This window comes from Siniperca chuatsi, linkage group LG12 (assembly GCF_020085105.1).
Source record: "Siniperca chuatsi isolate FFG_IHB_CAS linkage group LG12, ASM2008510v1, whole genome shotgun sequence".
In the NCBI taxonomy this organism is placed as follows: Eukaryota; Metazoa; Chordata; class Actinopteri; order Centrarchiformes; family Sinipercidae; genus Siniperca; species Siniperca chuatsi.
The window spans coordinates 575,599-581,957 of record NC_058053.1 but is presented as its reverse complement, the minus strand read 5'-3'; positions in this window follow the sequence as shown (position 1 = coordinate 581,957).

The window sequence follows — 6,359 nt, the reverse complement described above, 5'->3', positions numbered from 1 at the left end:
GCCTATATATTATATTATTGGATTATAATCATTGATGCATTAATGTGTTCATCATTTTGATGTTGCAGCTGGTAAAGGTAGATTTTATCATTTTAATTACTTTATATAGCTGTGTAGCTTAATCTATAACCATATATTATAATTTATTAGTTGATTTATATTTTGTATTAATAATCTGAATCTGCAAATTAACTAGTAAGTAAAGTTATCGAGTGGAGTAAAAAGCGGCGGTGAAGCATCTCTATTCCTCTAATAAATGATAAAACAAAACAAAACAAAAAGATTATAATTAACATTTCTGGCTCCATTTCTGCTGTGTGCCGACTGTCAACGGCAGCTGTCAAGGTTGCTAGGCAACAGGAGCGGCGCTTCGTGACGCAAGGGTAGACCAGACCGTCTTATATAACAACGCTCGGTTAGGGCCACGTCCTGCGAAGGATGCGGCCCCTGAATTGAGACACAGCTTTCGTAATAAGTAACAAAACTAAGGATCATATTCATTCACTGAACAAAGATTATGAAAATAAAATGCACATCTCTCGCAAAACGCATTTAAATGCAGAAACTATCTTAAGTACTACTACTACTGCATTTTCCACTGAGAAAAGAGAGAGAGGAAAATACTTCCGGGCGGTGCGTCCTAGATTCTCCAATGTGACTGATGCTCACAGCGTCTTATAGCACCGTGGTCAGGTTAATATTGGACGGAATGGACGGCCGGAGCAGTTCCCAGGAGCTTCTAATATTGCCGCGAATGTGCATTGGAGTTAATTAAAAGCCCGGTGCGTCACATACAGATGATAAAGAGTACATTGTGTGTCTGTATTAGACGCCAAGGGGCGTGACAAAACGTTGGTATTTGACGACCTGGCCTAGAAGTTAGGTTGTTGCTATCAACCTGTAGGGCTTGGTTCTTAAAGTAAGTCAAATATATATAAATATTTTGACATAAGTTTGGTTATAATCCATTAGAAACACTTGTATGTTGTGAATTTGTGTACCAAAAAGTAGGACTGAAATTCAAATATGAATTTTATTTACCAGTAAGAATTTTAGACTAGTAGTGATTTTATTCCAGTATCATTTCTTACATTGAGTTTAAGTTAAACATACTCATGAGATTCAAATGCAGTCTCAAAGAGCTTGAGCACATTGCAAAATGTAGAATACAACCTAGAACGCAAACACATTTGCAGACATGTAATATTAGCTGATTTCTGTATTGTGATATGTACTATAGTCCAGACTGTGTATTAATACGTTCTCCTTCATAGCTTAAATAAAACGTGTTAATTTGAACACTGTGTGTTTGTGTGTATTCTTGTGTAAAACATTGTAATTTACATGCTGCTGATAGCAATCCTGTGTTCTGCCTTCTGTTGCTCAGTAATAACTGCAGTAGCACTGCTACTGTCCATCTCTCCTCCACTGTAAACACTATGTAACCTTTTATCAGGTAAGAATATGATAAGATTCAATATCACAACACAGTGCGAGTCTATTAATGCCCAGAGGAGGTGCACACAGGATTTTCTGCAACAGTATTTTCATTTCATGTGGAGAAGCCTTCGCCTCGATTATCTATCTCTGACACCTCTATAAATGTCTGCTCTGCTGTAGCGATGGAAAACCTCCCTCCAGTCTCTTATACATATTTATGCAGCAGATGATACAGCAAGCAGGGCTTTCACGCAAAAAAAGATCTGTGTGAAGACAAATATAATTATTAAGGCTCATATACATAATAGGCAAAGCAGAGTACATGTTTTAACTCAAATTCAAGCTTGCTTCTAGAACTTATTCAAATGCTGCATTTAATTTGAATTTAATGTAACTTTAAATTGATTCCATTACATTTATTGCTCTAATTACCTGTGTAAATTTAGAAATGTAGATTTCTTTCAATTGTACAATAATATACAATGACATTTTCTCAGGTGAAAAGAGTTTTGAATTCTAAGCTTTTTCTATCTAATTTCAAGAGCATATCATTGCAAACCTTTAATTGTATTTAGTGATTGATTTTATCCAAAGTTCCTTACACTACTAGACATATTTAGCATGTGTGGCCCCAGAGGGAGTAAGGAAAAGACCTTGGCTGTTGTCTTATTAAAAGTGCCAGGGGTCTGATATGATAAGGACCAGGCTTTCCCATATGATTTTTATTACAGTACATTGTATTGTCTAGTTTTCCTCTTTTATCATATGAAGATATAGTACCAAATGAATTCCTGCTGTAGATTCTAACACAGTGTATTGTACTGGTGCAAAAACCATTTTCTCTCAGCCACACATACTTTTAAGCACTACTGCCATTTTGTTGGACAAAGGCGATTGCAAACAGATGATTTGGGGAAATGGCAGCGCTGTCACTTTTATTACTTCTTTAACCTTTCACACTCGACGCTCAGAAGCGCGGAGGTGTTTTACAGCACTGCTCGGAAGACAAATAAAACGCTGGTGTGCTTTGGTATTCTTCGTGTCTCACAGATTGAATTGGGAGTGTATTTTGGATGGTGGGATGTACTGAATTTGGAGCCTTGTGTAATTAAAGATTGTAGAAACAATGATACTACAGACAGATCTGCTTAAGCTCACTGACACTAACAATAAAAGCTACAATATGTCTTTGTTTTATGGCAATCTATGTTACCAAGAATGGCTTATGATGGACTTCTGAAGAATGTTCTCAAAACACTATGCTGTAACACATCATTTTGAGAAATTTAAAAGAAAACTTATGACTGGGACATTTATGTTGTGACATTTATCCACACTCACCAACATGATAAATTTGTTAAATAAATAAATGATCAGCACAACCACAGACTCTGAAACAACTCTCACATGTAACATGATCCAAAAACGAATCAGAAGCACACTAAGCAGACTGTGGGTTTCGGATGACGCTCACCTACCTGCTGGCTTGAATCAAAATGGCGTCGCCTCAGCAGGGGGGATGCTCAGCTCAGCCTTTTGAATGGCGGTCCTGTTGAGGAGCAGCAGAATCGAACCACGTAACACAAGGCTTCTTCAAACGCTCTCATCTGAGGATGAGCTAATCCTGTTTGCATGGTTTGTCTGGGAGGAAATGGGGGCTGAGAGGAGGTGGACCGGGGAGCTTTAATACCCCAAAACACCAGTGTGTCTTTGCACCAGGGTTCACCCAGCATAAATCATGTGCGTCTTTAAATTTGGAAAATTTTTTGCTGTGGCAATTCTGGGTTTCCTCCTGAATTAAAGCCTCTGAAGAAGCCTTTACACCATCATGGGGCACTACAATTCTCTACTAAAACCAGACTAATTAAAATTATTTTACTGTTATCAGCTCTTTAAAGGCAGACTGACCCACCACTCAGCAATACAGGAAGGGAGATATTACTAACACATAAAACAGTATTGTGCAATTAAATAAATAAATGCAAAGATCACTACATATGATTTCAGCTTTTCCTGCCTGTTTTATGGAAGAAGCCTTATCATATCAGAGGTGGACTGGCCAAACATCAGATATTTAATAAATGATATATCAGTGTAATCCTCCTTGAATGCACACAGCAGACAGGCAGACAGATGGATACATACACACAAACACACACAAAAAAAACATATAGTCGATCCATAAATGATTTACACATCTCAGTGACACACACACACACACACACACACACACACACAGACACACTGTTTAGCAACAGTGTGGGAGGCCTGTACATCTCAATGCCACTTTTGTTACTCACCCATGATAAAACAACAGCAGCCATTTGTGCCACAACTGCTCTGCTGGCCCTCACAGCTCACTTGTTGACAGGCTGGTAGACAGAGGGAGGCATGTGGAGTTTTAGTCTGCCTCCTCCTGCACCACCCACCACTGTCAGCCACTGTGCATGTGCATATGGAACACATGTATACAAGCCTGTATGCATTTAAAGCCTTTGCTTGTGTGTTTGTGTACCCAATTGTCTCGTTGCCCGTTAGCCCATGCATGTGTGTGTGTGTGTGTTGCTAAGGATCAATAAGTTATTGGGTTCAGGATGTTTGTCCAGAGAGGTTTTCTGTTTCTTGGTCTGGGTTCCCTCGATATGACACCAGACCATTCAGAAATGGCCAAGACTGAAGTCGGATCAGACCCATTTATGGAGTCGATCAGCAGAAATCACACAGTGTCTTCCACTTATGATATGATATAAACTGTATGCTCCAATTTGATCATATTAATTTTGTAAGTGATCAACACTACACAGTTTGTCTGCAGGTATCCCACAGCCTGAACTGATTCTTATGAATTTGTTTCTTTACTTTGATCATGCATGCATGGAAATGTTTACCTCTTCAGTGTAACTGCTCTCGCTGTGGCTTTTGTACACTGATAAGAATAAGATTCTGCTGCATATTTTCAATTTGCAAGTTTTCTTCTTTATCTCAAAATAAAGATATAGAATTTTTGTACAAAATATTGGTCATAGCTTGCTTTACTGTGAATCCCAAAATGAATCAAAAATGAGAGAGACAGATGATACTCCTTGTGTGGTCAAACAAAATGTATCTCGTGCATTACTAAAGGAAAACATGGTGTCATTTTCTGCTGTTCCATTTGTATGGAGAAAAGTTACCTACTGAAAAATAAATAAAATTCAGTTTGTAGATTTTTTGTTTTTGCATTTCATTTTACCAAGAACTGGTATTTAAATATGTTGAAAATATTTATTTTCTAATATTTCTAAAATTCTTTTTTAGTGCATTATTGTACGTGTGAATATGTAATTATGAGGTGAAACTTATATTTTATGACTTGATAAACTTGAACATGTGATCCAATTCCTTAAAAAATGGATATAGGAGTAATTTCTGAATGCCAAGAAATTATAATGCATGCTCATTCAAATTGGGCTTGTTTTTTGTGATTTGGTGAAAAAAACGAATAGTTGTACTTTAATAATCTCTTTTGTTAGTACCAGAAAAAGTGACAAACACAACAAAAACACACTGCTCCTGTTCTGATCCTGGGTCAGCCTTCCTGCTCTGTAAACCTAAAAATCACTGACCCATGCAGGCAGGACAAAGTCAAATCAGAGATTTTTTATTATTTCTCGTGAATAAATCAGTGTGGTTTTGATACTGTACATCCATGCAGTTCTTCATCAGCAGGGAGGACAGCAGCAGTGACTTTGTGTTGCCTCTCTGTTTATTACCTTCATTTGCATGTAAATTAAAGTGGCTTTGTAGCTGCAGGGCCAGCTGCGTGCCACTGTCTATACTTTACAGTCCCTCTGTTTCACATGTACAAACCATGGATGTATAAAGAGAACAAACATAGTCCAATGCTAAACACACACACACACACACACACATCCAGTCCAGTGTAATTGGTAGGGAAATGTTAATTTGTCTAATTGTTTTGAAATTTGCATCACACTCTGTGATTTCACACACATGTATACACTATGCTTTTACTATGCAATTATGCTTACATGGAATGAAAAAGCAGGACTGAAGCATGTGATAAATTACATTATTCTAGCTCTCTGTTTCTATTGGATAATTATAGAAGCCCTGCATATGAAAGCAAACCTCTCCTTCTCTTCCCTACAGATCTGAGGCCAGCAGCAAAGTGGAGGAAAACAGGTAGAGGCAACGATCCAGTCAGCCTGTCACAACATTTACCTTTGAATTTGACAAATTGATCTCAGCCTACTGTACCCTCTGTTTTCTTTCTTCTTTTTTTTTTAAGAGGAGGGAATACTTTCTTTGGACCGGCTCCAGAGTGTTTATAGAAGAGACAAACTCTTCCCATAAGGGAAGTATGAAGCTCCTGATGACAGATGACCTCCAGGCTGGAGGAAATAGCCCAGTTTCATCAGGAAGATGCTCACTCGATAAGTAATTTGGTGCAAAATAATTACACAGTGGACTGCTGTCAGCAGCAGCAACACAGCTCTCAGTTTACCATCTGAGACACTCGGCCAGCCATAATGTTTGTAAAAGAACTATCTATCTATCTATCTATCTATCTATCTATCTATCTATCTATCTATCTATCTATCTATCTATCTATCTATCTATCTATCTATCTTAGCAAATTATAATAACAGAATTTCAAACTGTTTCATGGTGCAAAATAAATAAAGTTTCCTTGTACAAAAATCTCTTCATCATCATTTTAGAAATACAAATAAAATTTCTCAGTCTATGACATGACATAAAATTGATGGGTTAGATAAGCAAATAGTTGGAGAAAGTCGGCGTGGCAATTCATTCACTTCTCAAAGTGACCGGAGGACTGTTCATCTCTCTTTCTCTCTCTCCCTCAGTAAATAGTGATCTGCTCAAAAGTACTTGTACTTAAGTCATGTACTTAA